A 15488-nucleotide genomic window follows, 5' to 3' on the forward strand; every position below is an offset into this window, starting at 1 on the left:
AGGTTTAGAAACAGTCAGAAGCACTTTTATTTGATTTAGGCTTGTTGTAAACTTCTGCAAAAAAAAAAAGAGCTCGCAAATTGTCATAGCTATCTCAAAAACCATAGTTTGCAAGAACAATGACCCAAAGACAAGAATAAAGAACCATACAGAAAATTCATTTTCAGTTCTGTTATATCAGTTTATGAACTATCATAATCTCCTACTCTATTTAATGATGTTATGCTTTAATCTGAACTATGATTATTCAAAAGTAGGGATTTGCATTTCAGATGAGGAACATAGATTCTTGCAATAAAAGAATGTGATCCTTATACCTTTGTATTGAATGAAAATACCACTATAACTTCTGTGCGGAACAGAGAGGACCCAGAACTGTTTTCTCTTCATTTAGATTTTGTTGATTCATCAGCTAAGTGTGAGCTTTTTAAAAAAATAATTTACTAGATGGTAAATTCTATTTTAAAAATTTGCACAGAAAAGAGATTTACTTACACATTACCTGAAAAATATGAAGTTTTTCATATCGAAGGTTGTTATTTCATAGCTCCCTTTTAATTACAGCTGAATCCTTCCTTACAGGGAGAGTCATAACTCGGGCTTTCTATTCACACTCTCAAATATGGTAGTTCTTGTTGACTGAATGTATGTGTGCCCCCCAAATTCATACATAGAAGCCCTAACCTCCAGAGTGGCTGTAATTGGAGTAAGGGAGTAGTTAAGGTCACGTGAGGTTATAAGGGTGGGGCCCTGATCCCATAGGATTAGTGTCCTTACAAGAAGGGACACTAGAGAGCTCTCTTCATCTCTCTCCTTCCTGAATGGCACAAAGAAGAGGTCATGTGAGGACACAGTGAGAAGCCGGCCATCTACATGCCAGGGAGAGTCCTCATCAGAAGCCAACTGTGCTGGTACCCTGATCTCAGACTTCTTGCCTCCAGAACCAGGAGAAAATAACTCTGTGGTTTAAGCCACCCAGTCTGTGGTCTTTTGTTATGGTAGTCCAAGCAGGCTAAGACGACAGCTCAGGCTTTTCTCCCTCCATATTTTCCTGTAGCCTCTGCAGCAGGCTTTGCTCTTCAGCCCCGCTTGTAATATGTCTTTTCCGGGCAGAAGCTTTAAAATCTACAGCACAGTCTAACACCGTCTCTGCATCCTGACAGCATGATTGTGGGAGCACATGTTGAGATGGAGCTATGTCTGCCCTGGGTCCTGAGTGACCAGATGACAGGGTGCCCTCCATGTTGGATGTGTAGCATGAGAGAGAGAGAAATAGACGTTTCTTGTGTTAAGTCACCAAGCGCTGGGATAGTTGTTCCTAGAGCATTATGTGCCCTGTTCTGACCGACACACCGTCTCGGGGATGTCACTGCAGAACACAGATAACAAAGGACTTAATTCATGGCTTTCGATTTCAAAAGCCTATGGCCCAGATGCGCAAACAACACATCTGAAAGACCAGCTGGAGATCCAAGCTATCCTCTGCCAAACTAAATAAGCATTTTCTGGACTTAGAGAAAAAAAGATATGGAAAACTGTGGGGAAAGCATAGAGCTTAGACCAAGCTATGCCCGAGTCCTCTTCCCCCATCTGGGTCTCTGCAAGTGGGAAGTTTCTCTAGTACCCAAGAGAGGCTTAGAGATTCAAGAACTGAAAGGATTTGTTTCCCATCTCTAAAAAAACCCTGCACCTAGCTCGAGGAGGAGCAGCTAAGGTCTTCAAATGTGTGTAGCGCTGAGTGACTTCACAGAATTCTCACCCACTCAGGGACAGGAGGTTAAGAGAAGAGACCCACATGCCCAACACCAGCATGGAAACCATAGAAGATGTGGAGACGGGGCCCTGCTGGCTTGAGAAGGCCTTCCATTTGGGAATGGGGGAGAGTGTAACAGCTCCCTGTCCCGGGACCGAGACCTGCTTAGCACACAAGGCCTCTCCTGGTCTGGCCTCACCTGCCTCTCCAGCCACATTCCCAATCATTTACCTCCATGTGCCTATTTCAGCCCTTTTCAGTTATCCATGCTTCCCCAAACCCAGCTGTTCCGTGACTTAGAGCCTTTGAATTTGTTTTCCTTTCTGCCTGGCATTCCCATCGCATTCCCTGTTTGAAAAATACTGATTCTCTTCTTGAGATCTTGACTTGTCACCTCCTCTGGGAAATGTTTCCTATTTCATCAGTTTCATTAATCATTCTTCCTTTATGCTACCAATGTACCTAACACTAACAAAATTCAACAAGATTCAAAATAAAACTAAATTCAACAAATATTTCTGGAATACTAACCATGTGCCAGGCACTGTGATCACCACAGAGTAAAGGCCGGTGAACAAAGCAAACGGTTCTGCCTCAAGGGTCTCTGTTCCAGGTCCCACTGCAGGATGACAATCACCACGAAACTCAGTGCCACTGAGCAACAGCAACCACCTCATCTCTCATGGCTTCTGTGGGTCGGGAATTCAGGAAGGCTCCAGATGGGTCCTTCTAGCTTAGAGTCCTCATGGAGTTGCAGTTAAATGGTGGCTGCAGCTGAAACAGCAGGGGAAGAGGAGTGTTCGAGCATCTGTCAGCCAGCTAAGCATCTCTCTCTTTTAATGCGGTCCCTCTGCACTAGCTAGTTCGGGCTTCCTCACAGCATGACATCCTCATGGCAGTCAGACTGCTTACAGGGCAGCAGAAGTTTTCAAGAGTGAGTATTCCAGAGGACAAAGCAGAGGTCACATTGCCTTTTAGGACTTAGCCTGAGGTCACACAGTTTCACTTGTGTTGCATTGTCTTATCTAGAAGTGAGTCACCAGCCTGCCCAGATTTAAGGGCAGGAGAGTCAGGTTCTACTCCTTGATGGGGGAGTGTAAGGTTCTAGAAGAGCATGTGAGATGGGACATGTTGTTACAACCAACTTTGGAAAATAAAATCTGTCACAGTTTCGTCTAGCACTTATCAAAACTTAATGTACATCCAGCTCCTTCACTAGACCATAAGCTTGTTGAGGATATGAATTAGATCTCACTCTATTCTCAAAATGTAGCACAGCGTCTGAAAGAGAAGGCACTCAAATACAGAATGAATCAATGAATTATCTGTTTTTTCCTTCAAGACCAGAGAATCTTATTTCTATAAATAGAAATTATGTCTATTATTTTAGTTAAGATAATGAACACTCCTGCAAGGATAATTTTGTTCCTCAAAGTAACAAATTTTCTAATTTTCCAGTAGGGTTTGTTTTTTTTCTTAACTATAAAAATCAAATCTCTAAAATTTGTGTAGTAAACGGGATGAAGACATAAAATTACTTTTTCTCGCATAGTCCTTCTAAGTCCTCTGGTTCTTCCTGCTGAAACATCTTGACTTCAAGAACTTTGGCTTCCAAATGAAAACCGTCAGCACCCTTTGAAGGGTTAAGATCTCAGCAGAATTGAGGCTTCCCAGGAGCGATGCAGGTCTGGATGCTCCTCTACTTGGGAACCCCAGACTTGTCTTTCCCCAGGATCACTCAGCTCTTTACCGTTGGAAGCCCCACTAGTGAGACTCTTATTCTTATCTCTGAATGGTGACTTGCTGGTCCTGTTTCATTAGAGAACAAATCCAAGATGTCCCTAAACACCGTTTTTCAGCCACAGTTAGACTGAAGGGCACCAGCCAGTGCACTGTGGCACATGAGCATTGCACTCAGATCCCATCCGACATGAAGAATGATGCCAGAGGAAGACGCCTCCCATCTCATTATCTATGAAAAATTTCAGGCAGGATGAAACAGCACCGATACTAGATGCTTTTATGGTGATACATAAAATAGTTAACTATTTAACTACTATTATATCTATCTGTCTATCTATCTATATATATATCTATATCTATATTAACTAAGGCAAAGCTTCCTTAGGCAGCTTTTTGGTTTCTTTGTCCTATCCATGTCCTGTTTGTAGTACACAATTGTCTTATATTTATTATTATGTATTACATGTATGTTATCATTATGACCATATATAGTTATATAAATTATAAATATCAGTGATAACTTCCACTATTAAAGTCTTATCCTAAGCACTTTATTTACCCACCTCAGCTGATGCTGAAAATATGCTGTGATGTTAACATTCTCTTCCTCATTTTGGAGGTCCAGAGAAGTTAAAATTTACTGCAGAGCTGGGTTCAAACATTCACATGCCTGATTCTGAAGTGTTTAAGGGCCCAGAGCTTTTCTCTGAACTCTGGGAGGAATTGTGAGCAGCTGGAGAAGGGCCTGCAGTGCTTGCATGCACAGCCTCTGTTCCCACAGGCTGCGCTCTGGGCATCAGCTCCACTCATTTCTTCACCTGTCTCCATGACAATCTTGTTGGCTGGAAGAGGGATGTTGAGGCAACTCTCCCTTGTGAGCCCAACTCACCGCCATGGATGTTGGTAGCTGAAGGCAGCAGAGCTGGTACCTGGAGGTAGGTGGGCTGCGGTCTCTTGGCAAGCTGCCTCAGAAGTCAACAGAAGGGGAGATGCAGCATCATCTGACATAGGGAGCATTGGGTTTGGAGAGCAAATGCTGTGGTTTGAGTGTTTGTTCCTGTCTCTGCTGGTCACATGATCCTGAGCAAATCACTTAGCCCCTCTGAATCTCAGTTTCCTCATTTGAAACAGGAGTTAACAAAACCTGTCTTGCCTTCCTCTCTGGGTTACCATGAAAATCAAATGAGTTAACCTTGGGGAGATTGCTTTGTGAATCGTTAAGTTTTTACAAAATGTTGGTCGTTTTTATCAGGGATGATGAGCAGGGTGGTCTCCCTCCGGGAGAAGGCTGCCACGGGGGAAGGGGTGGTGTAAGATGAAGGAGGGGAGCCAGGTACCCGGAGACTGCAGCTGCTGGGAAAGATTTCTGAGATGTAGTGTTTTGTTGCTGCCATTATGGTTGGGGAGAAGAGGGGGAGGGGAATGGAATGACACACTAGAGATGAAAAAGCAAAGATATGAAGAAAGTGGAGTCTTACCAACTGTAACGAGAACGGGAAAAAAACTTTATCAATACACAAAAAGGATATCACAGTACATGTAGTACATTCATTTATTCCTTCCACAGAATGCTTTAGACACCTACTCTGTGTATAGCACACAAGTTACTGGAAGAAAATATTAGATAACTGTTTACTTAAATTAATTTGATTAACTATTTAAAGAAAATGTTTAGATGAATACTTAGAAAATTAAGATAAATATGTGATTTTACTTTAAGTTTGCCGACCCCACGAGTTCCCAAGGCATTCAGTTTCTCACATTTGTGCACCATGCAGAGGAGGGCTCAGAGAAGGAGGAAGCACGATGTGGCGGGATACGCGCCGTGTCTGGTGTCTGGCAGTTCAGTCACTCCCTGGCTCTTGACTTCGCGCAGAGAACCTCTGCCCGCCGAACCTCAATTTCCTCATCTGAAACATATGAGTGACAATACTCCTCATGGCTGTGGGGAGACTAAATGGGATTACAGTACTCTGTGGTGTTTGGCTAGAGCTGCACAGTTAACAAATGTTAAGACCCTCTATTCAAAGGCTGGTGGCTTGTCATGGTGGAAGATAAACCCTTAACCAGAGTTGGTTTATTTGATTCTTCCCTCCTTGGAGTTCTTGACACCCCTGTCTTTATTGGCCCCAGTGGGGCATTAACCACAAAGCTGACTTCCCTTTTGAGCAGGAGCCACAGATAAGAACATGTCATTTCCTTGTCACTGTGCTCAAAGCTCAGGTACAAATTCAGTGCTGGTCTCTGCCCCATGGTGAGTGTTATTCTGCAATCTTAGATGGGTCCGTGGCGCTTAAGGGGCAGTGTGCCTGGAAGATTTAATCCTGTCTGTTCTCCTCTTGGAGAGAAAGCTGAAACCATGCAGCTGAAAGCCAAAGTTCTAGAGCCCTCTGCATTTCTGAACCAGGGCTTTTCTTACGTAGAAACTAGAGGCTCTTTCTCAGATCTGCCTGCCTGTCATGACTTTGTGGCTTCTAGGGCTTTTCACCTGGTGTCTCACTGATTTTTATGAACAAGCAAATGATCTGGCTGCATCATCCATCACCCACTGATCCCAGGGTTTAAGCCTTGAATAGGTTGGCTGTAGAAACATCTGCTTTCTCCCTGTATTAGTCAGGGTAGGGTAACTGCTTATAACAAGCAATCCCCAAATTTTGGCAGTTTAGCTCAATTGTTTATTTCTTGCCAATGCAAAGTCCAATTAGGGGTCCCTGGCCAGCGAACAGCCTTCCAAGGGGTCATATCAGGATCCAGGCTCGTTCAGTCCTGTGGGTCTGCCCTCTTCGGTGGCCTTGGAATTCTCTTCATTCAGCTGCTAGGCAAGAAGGAGAATGAAGTATTGCACTTGGAGGTACAGCAGGCGTCCACAGGGCCCCACCTGCATCCCGTGGCCCCTTCCATTTCAGGGCATGCAAGTCCAGCTTCCAACTGCCAGGACCACCACCTGCATCTCTTTCCTGAGGGTTTCTCTTGCCACCTAAACCCGTTCTGCTCACATGTGTAGCAGGCCAGAAGAGTCTAGAAACTAATTCATATCCCTCAAAAATGACTTATGAGGGTTGGTATATAAATACCCCAGCTCCCTTGACCCTGAGGTGAGATAATTCTCTGGGGGAGAGGTGATCCCTATGCTGTTTACCAGAGTTTCCGCCGGACAAAGCTGCAGTTGCCCACAGTGTTAACTTGCTTGATAGCACACTCTTTATTGGTTTTCTTCCTCTCCCGCCTCTCTGTCCACTTTTCTGCTAGTGTTTCCCGAGATCACCTTCCAAATAAACTATCTGCTTGAGGGACGAAGTGGACTTTACTGGCTCGTGTAACTAAAAGGCACATGGCATTGATGGTTTCAGGTATGACTGGATTCAAGGTACAAACAATGTCTCTTGTATACGATTTTTCTCATCTCTTGGCTCTACTGTATGATGGTACTATCTTTATTCTCAATACCCCAATTTTAGGAAGATGGATGCAGTGGCTTCAAGCCTGATATTTTCTCCCCTTCAAGTTGAAAGAGGAAGAGAATGAAACACTTTCTCAAGTTAAAACAAAACAGAATCTGATTGCATTCCACTGGTTCTGATTGGGTGATGTGCCCATACTTGAACCAATCAGAGTGGAACTGGTTGCACTGTGGTGATTGGCTTAACCTGGGTCACGTGCTGCTCCTCTTAGGCTAGTGGTTAATCCTGTCTAACATTATAGATTGAAATGGGGGAGCCAGGGATCTTCAAACAGAAATAGAGGTTGTTGCCAAAAGAGGGAGATGGATCCTGGAGAGGCAAAGAGCAGATGTCTCTGGAAATCTTTCTCTGGGTTTTCTGGTTTCTAACTATGGTTCATGCTTTTGCCAAAATGTTTCTATGAGGTTTAAATGGGTGGTAATGTGGACAACACATCGGCATTGGAGTCAGGGGTCCTAGGTTTTAGTCCTCACTCCATCTGCTGTGTGACTTAGCGAGTTACTTCTCTCAGAGCCTCAGCATCATCAGCTATAAAATGAACCATTTGGACACAATCTTCTCCAAGACCTTTTCCAGCTCAATATGCTGGGATTCTCTGAAGTCCATATTGTTCCATTAAATGCCCATCCAGAGGGAGAGGCAATCAAATGGAATTTCCCCACTGGAACCAAAGGTTTAGAAATGTAAGATGTCAATGTAAATTTCTGTCTGTATACTGTTTTTCTTCTGGTACTTAATAGAATACCAAAGTGCTATATTTTAACTAGGGTTTTTACTGCCCTCTTGGTTAATCTTGCGGGGAAATTATACTGTTGCATTTGGGACCACATCCTGTATTTCCATTACAACAGGCTGGCTAAGCCTTAAGTACAGAAAAGTGATGATTGTTAATATAAAATCGACTGGAAACCTATTCTTCTAAACACTTTGCCCTTAATTTAAAAACCTGTTTTATTGAGAAAAGTTTAATCCATCTGATCATGATTTATTTTCTATTGACTCATCATTTTTCTTCGGCAGAGGTGATTTAACTTCCAAAAAGTACTTAAGGAGTAACTTCAACATTCTTTTCTGCCAGCAAATAAAAAATCACGTTTTATTTTCCCCTAGAACAAATGGATTTTAAACTGGAGGTTCCTAGCCCAGAGCTATGAATGCTTGAGCTGTGGTCTTGAGTTAAACAGAGCAAAATGTCTTCTTCACTTGAGAGAGGAGGCAAAGGTAATATCCAATCAGAACACACTGGTACCATGTAGCATTTGTTTATGGTGCTGTGTGTTCTGATGGGTGGGTTCCCTGCCATGTTTAGAACACCATGGCTGGAGGAAGTCCTTGCCCTCTTCACTTCTGGGAAAGTTTGTCCTGTTTTTGTCCGTTCTATGTCCAAATGCACTGTGGCCCTCGTGGACAGAGACTTCCTCTACCACTTCCACTAGGCATGTAAGAGCAAGGACTCCATGTGTCCTTGCCACTCAACTCTGCTCAAGAAATGAGCATGTGAGCATCAGTGGGAAAACTGGTGGGGAAGAGACTAGAAAGAGAGCAAAGTCACTCACCCTGTTTGTACCTTAATTTCCTCAACTGTAAAACGAGGACATTTTACATGATAGATACAAATTTCAGTACAACTTAGATTTGCAGGAAATCAATTTATTTTCCCTCTACGTGAACTTTATTTGCTAACAATGGCTGCAACAGTGTCTCTGGTTCCATAATCAGTACCAGGACTTACTCTTCCTCCATCAAGAGATAGAGTCTCTGTCTCCTCTCTGTGACACTGGGCAGGCTTTTGTGATTACTTCAATGATTAGAGTATGGCAGAAGTGAGACCATTTGACTTCTGAGCCCAAGTCCTAAAGGCAGAATAGCTTCCGCCTGGCTCTCCCGCTCCAGCTACCATGAAGCTTCTGTGCTGGAGAGACCACATGGAGACAGAGACGCCTGAGGAGCCCCAGTGTTCCAACCCCCAGGTGCTGGAGTCCTCCAGTCCAGGCACCAGGCAGGTGAGTAAACCAGCCTTCAGATGACCCTGGCCCTAGCCATTATCTACCTGCAACTGCGTGAGAGACCCAAATGAAAACCAGGTTGGTGAGCCCAGCCAATCTCCAGGAATGTGTGGGGTAGAAGTGAAATAATTGGTGTTGCTTTAAGCCATTAGTTTGGCATGGCTTTTTATGCAGCGATATACAACTGAACAACTTCTACATCAAGTTCTCATCTGATTCAGTGACAGGAATAAAACTCAGCCATTTCAGCTATGCTGTTCTTCTTTCTATGGAATGGCCTGAGTTGGGAGGTGTTACATTGTGGTCTGCTGTTGAGGGAACGTCTGGTTGCACTGTCCTTGATGTCATCATCTACCTCTGCCAGGTCTGTGAGGTTCCTTGTTCCTGTCTAGTCTGCAGTTATCACTCCACAGAAGTCACTTTTGTTTTTCCTTCTTCCTGAAACTAAGACCTTTCTAAGTCTATTAACTTTTAGAATTATATCCATGCCACTCTCAGGCTCAAGGCACATATGTTACCACTCCACTTTGGACTTCTAGAAACTCCACTCCTCTTTGCTTCTTGAGTGCAAAAGAATATTTTTGCTGCTCCTGTCCCACAGAAAAGTCTGTGAGGCTCTCTGAGACGAGCTCCTAAGCCATTTTCAGATTTTCAGGTTGCATTCCCTGAGCAAGTCATTGAATCAAGCCAGTAGTTTACAACTAGAGTTAAAAAGAATTAAAAAAGAGTGGAATGGAATTGAAAGGAAAATATCAGAGTATATAACACATACTTAGGGAACTGTGATGGTCAATTTTTTCTGTCAGCTTGGGTAAACCACAGTGCCCAGATATCTAGTCAAAAATGTCTGGACGTTGCTGTGAAGGTGTTTTTTAACGGCGATTAATACCTAAATCAGTAGATTATGAGTAAAGCAGGTTACCCTCCATAATGTGGATAGGCCTCATCCAATCAGTTGAAGGCCTTAAGTAAAAGACTGACCTTGTCTGAAGAAAAGGGAATTGTGCCAGCAGACAGTCTTTGGATTTGAATTGAAACACCAACTCTTCCCTGGGTCTCCAGCCTTCTGGCCTACCCTGCAGATTTTATCCACACACACTCACACTCACACACAGACACACACACAGACCATCAGTTGTGCTTCTCTGAAGAACTCTGAATGATACAGCAACTATTCTTTCATGAATCTTTGGTTTCAATTATGTATACATACATGGGTACTGAGTTGTTATACACTTTATGTTTGTTACTGTGAGTCATAGTGAAAATGTTTGGAAGATACTGTCTCACCTTAATATACCTTCAGACATTTCTTTTGCTCCTTTTCATGCTGATACAGGCCCTGATATCAGTTTCCCTACATTAAACCCAGGATATATGGGGTTAAAACCAAAACACTCATTCTCTGCTTACTCCCTGGCTTCCTGGCTCCAGAATCCACTATCCATCATGGAGCCAAACAGCTAAGAACAACCACCTGGATTCGTTATCTCCTCCTCCTCCTCCCTGCCAATAAGCTACAGGCTGGTGGGAAAGCGCCAACCAGCAAGGCCATATATTCCTCCTCCTCTACCTAAAACCCCAAATAAGCCCCCCTCCTTTTAGCTTTTTGGGGAGTTTAGGATTTCAGCATTAGCTGCCCTTTTTCCTTGCTCAGTGCTATGAAATAATAAAGTCCTACTTTCTTCCACTACACCTGGTGTCAGAGACTGGCTTGCTGTGCAATGAGTGAGCAAACTCACTTCAGGTTCGATGTCAATGCTGGGATCTTGTCACCTCATTATGTTCTCCCTGTGGCTGTTAGCTCTCTAAACATCTCCAGATTTTGTCTTTTATAATCATCCTTTCCTTCCTTTCCCAGGATTCAGCAGGACAGGAGAGTAGGGAAACAGGTCAAGGCACTAGAAGAGGAATTCAGACACAGGATTCCTTGTGTGATTCCCCCCTTCTTCCGATGTTACCTTCCCTCACCCTCTCTCTCCCCATTCCTCACATCTGGAGGAATCTTTTCAAAGTCTACTGGGTATGATTGGGGTCCCACTAGTTACCAGCATGGTAGACTTGGACAAGGGATTTTTCCCCTTAAGCCTCAGGTTTTATCAACTGTATCATGGGCAAATTAGTGTCTGCCTCATGCTATTATTGTGCAACTGAACTGAAATGAACAGAGTCGACACATCTGAAATATTCACTATATCTTAGTTATCTTTTTTTCTCATCCACAACTTAGATTCATGTGTTGGTGTCTTCTCAAGACTGAGATTCTTCTGGGCAGGAACCCTATCTGATTCTTTTACTACTGTGGCACATAATAGGTACTCAGTATTTATTGAACTAAAATTCTCAGTCTAAATCTCCATTACTTCCTTGGCCTTTTGACTCTTATTTGTCAATTTAGAAACTCTGAGCCTGCCAGATGGGGAATTGTGTCTAACCTCCTGTGGATAAAATATACAGAGAGGAACTGATATTAGATACATATCACACACAGATACTACCCAATGAAGATGTTATCCAATTAGTAGTGACTCTGACCTCACTGGCAATGCCTCTGAATTAGAGTCTTCTCTTCTGAGACTGCTGGAAGTAGGAAGGAGAATTACACAGGAAGCAATGTTACAGGAATCCCATTGACCTTGAGTAGGAGCCTCGATCGTCCCCAGCTGCTACTTGCACATCATTTGGCCAATATTTCTAGGGACTGCCTACAAATTTACCAAAGCTTCCCTCTAGTTATTAAAATAAAGTTGTATTCTCTTCCAGTTTAGTTGGATAGCTTATTTCAGACTGATAGATGAGCGCTGGTTGCCTGAAGACAGCTTACTTCACAAGTCCTCTTGGCAGGTATACACCAAGTTGGGCTTGTGTAAATAACACTATGGGAAGAAAATAATACTTTCCTGTCTGTTGCTGGTTGGCACCTGCCCTTCTTTCCTGGGAAGGGTTGTTTCTGCCTATTTAGATTATAAGGCAGCTAGTCATGAACGACATCTAAATTTGTGTCCTTGCTGACATTGCCAGCATTCAATAAATGAAAAATATTTCATTCTGAATCATTGGTCTGTGCCCTAGAATTAAAGTAGTTGTTGTCTTTTCTGCATTCACCATCCCACTGCCACATATAACAAATGTGAAATAATTAGCGTAATAATCCCTTTGAAAATTATATCCATTGGTTTAAATAGCTTTGCCATATATACAAATGTTTGGGTGAAGGCAGTTATTTAACGGTTTAAACCTACTTTCATTTTGATAATAGAGTTCAACAATGAAATGACCAAGTACCCTTTTCATGTGCCCTGTGAGAAACACAATAAGTAGAATGCTTTCTTTATATGCTGTCTGTTTTCCTGAGCAGGGAACTCAGAGCAGGTTATGTGCATTTCATTCATCTTCTCAGCATCTTCAGGTTAATATAAAAAGATCCTCCTCCTTTTTGGGACAGTTCCCTCCTCAGTTCTCCATTGACCTTTTTCTCTTCATTCATGACTCTCTTCCAACCCCCTACTTCCCACAACTAACTTGCATAGTTTTCCTCTCTTTACTTTCTCCTCCTTTTCTTTTTAGAATGGCTGACTCCTTTAATAGGGTTTTATTTACTGGGAAGGTCCTGTGCCAGCATGTCAGCTAAGACCACCAGGGAAATAAGCATAGGTTTGTGTCTGTATGGCTTTAATAGCTAGGCTATCCATCGGAATTTATAAATGACGTACAGGTCAGATAAGGAAGAAGGTTCCATCAGTGACGCTTGTTTCATACAAAAAAAAGGCTTAGCATAAGAATCTAAACATACATTACTATATTTGCTTATAGCATCAAACATCATTACAATACAGAGCAAGATATAAAGAAACACAATACCAGATACAGATTGACATGGTCTTTCAAATAGTCACTGTGATTTATTCCTTCTCAATGTGACTTTGATTGTATTTTCTACTACAATCAAAATGGTTTGCAATAATCTTTCCCCAGTGCTTTTTGTAAGGTTGACCCTCTGTCTCTGCCTCATGGCTTCTGAAGGATTATCCACAGTAGAAAGACCTGCTGGGCATGAGGGTTTGTCATTTGGGCCCTATCCCCCATGCTTCTGCTAGTCTCCTCTAGCAAATTTTGGGCACCAAATCCACCTCCCTCAATATTTTGCTTTATCAGAGGGATGGCCTTCAAACCTTCTGCGAGCTGTAGTTGCCATGCAGTGCCCACAAGTGTGTTTGGCCTTCAAGGGAGCCAGCCTCTCAGCAAAGCTTCACATTTCTGAAGCCAAATCAACACCTCAGCCATTCCGCTCTGCTTTTCCCTTTCCCATGCTCCATATTTTCCCACGATACTTTCTCATCATGTACATACACGATTTTGTATTATTCCCATTAGAGAGACTATTCACCCCCATCATTACCAGCTTAGTGAGGTGCTGGCTTTCATTCTTAAATGGTTTAGCATAGAATGGCTGCTGTCTACACATTTTAAAGGACAGCAAACACATTTACTCCCTTTCTCAAATTTCTTAACTGAGCCCTGCTCCCAAATGGTAAAATAAAACAAAAACCAGTTAAATTGTAGTTTCCTATATATGCTTGTAAAGAGAACAAAAGAAAAATATGTTGTTACAGGCAATAGGAATAAAAAATATTAACTTACAAATTTGTGAATCCTTCTTCTCCCTTCCATTACCATCAAAGAAGATTCTATCCTGTGACTTCCTCAGTTGTACAGAATACAGTGTATTTGTCAGGATGTCTTTGCTTACAAGTAAGAGAAACCTGATTCGAATGGGCTTGAACAAGATTTATCTCCCATTTCTGGAACTCCACAGGTAGGATGGGCTCCAGGGTAAGACCTTTGGGACTCCAGCACCGTTCCTCTGGGCTCTTCCCTGCTCTGTTTCAGACTGACTCACATCCTGTTACAAGATGGTTGTCAATAGCAACTGCATCAACTGCTTCTTCGTTGGGGGAGGCGGGGGGACATGTGACAGGTTCTACTTACTCTACCGTGGAGCTGAGGCAAAAAGAGAAGAGAAACAAATGGTGGAGAGGCTAAGTGGACTGACCCAGTACAGATCTGAGGCAGGGAGAGGATGGGAGAGGAGAGAAGGGAGGCTGCACAGACTGAGTTAGAAAGAGAATTTTCTGGACTTAGAATGGAAGAGGAGAGGCACTTTAGGGCTTCAGTCATGCATGTGTAAGATATTGACAGCAGGAGGAATGGGAAAGAAAATCTGAAAGAAGTTTAGCTTCTTGTTATAAATATATACTCCTTTGGTGTTTTCGTGAAACTGTAAATTAAGATTTGCATTGATTTTCAATTATTTTGCTTGCTGGAGTACAACAGATACTCAAGCTTGGTTTGCAAAACACCTCTTTTGCTGTTGTCTATTATAGAAAGGTTAACCATTTAATTTATCATCAAAACAGGGACACCTGAGGCTGAAAAGGGACCCTATTAATAATTATGCTGGTACTACCTGTATAAGCCAGGACTATCCCAGGCAAACTAAGACACCATTTATTGCAATATTTGATATAAAATTATAGTTAGAAATTCTGCTATAACACTGGAAAATGAGATGCTCAAAGTCCCAGCCTCCATTGTACCTATGGTGATCAGGTTTTACAGTTCTGGTCCATGACATAGAGGCAGAAATCCCTCAAGAGGACTTGCCTTCCTAAATAAATCAACACTAGGGAAAAACTATGGCTTCCATCTCCTTCCTCCTGCTTGGACTACACACATGGTGCCTGGAGATGCATCAGCCATTGCATGAGTGTTAGGATGAAAGCCAAATGCTCATGATGGTGAAGAGAAAGATGGAAGGATACTGGGCTACTGATGATTTCATGGACCTGTTGCATGGGCCTGGCCTGCTTACCTTCAGACTTCTTATAAAGGAAAAAATCAACCTAACTTGTTTAAGCCAGTCTAATACAATTTCTGTACCTCATATCCAAATGGAATTCTGCTGATGCATGGACTGGTGTGTTTTTTTTTAAGCATCAAGTTGTATTAAGATAGAGCTGTAAGGCAACTAGGTTTATGTGGCAAGCACATTAATACCTTTTCTATTGTAAAGGAACTATTTATTGGTTGAGAAGATAATCTAAATCTTTTTTTGTGGCTATGCTGTATTAAATTATGGACATTTTGAAATACACACAAAAGTAGAAGGAACAGTAGAATGCACCCCAATGTACCCATAACTGAACTTCAACAATTATCATTTTATTATTACTGTGTGTTTTTGTTTTAAGTAAATTAATGTTTATTGAAGGATACACATTATAAATGGAGTAATTCCCTCTCTTATCCACAGCTGGAGAAGGGGAAATTTTAGATAATGTACCAAGGTAACGAGGACCTATCATCAGAAGTGAGAATTTGATTCATAGACTACTGACTTTAGGTAATGCTGGGCCAGGTGAAATCTCTGCTGATGACAAACAAATAAACACTTTCACATGATCTGTCCTGTAATGAGAAAGTAAGGCAGAGCACTGAAAAGCCCTGAGGTCTCTACTAGTCATG

At 42.4% G+C, this 15488-nt stretch overlaps 1 long non-coding RNA gene across 1 annotated transcript; it reads right to left on the reverse strand.

Annotated features, from left to right (window-relative positions):
* On the reverse strand, positions 1 to 13861 carry LOC139075985 (uncharacterized). The gene is made up of 4 exons (XR_011527105.1): positions 13605 to 13861; positions 5258 to 5406; positions 2285 to 2527; positions 1 to 1369 (listed from the first exon to the last, which is right to left on the reverse strand). It is a non-coding gene; the product is annotated as an uncharacterized lncRNA (long non-coding RNA).
* Positions 13862 to 15488: the final 1627 nt, after the last annotated feature.

Source organism: Equus przewalskii, chromosome 15 (assembly GCF_037783145.1).
Source record: "Equus przewalskii isolate Varuska chromosome 15, EquPr2, whole genome shotgun sequence".
NCBI classification, from domain to species: Eukaryota; Metazoa; Chordata; class Mammalia; order Perissodactyla; family Equidae; genus Equus; species Equus przewalskii.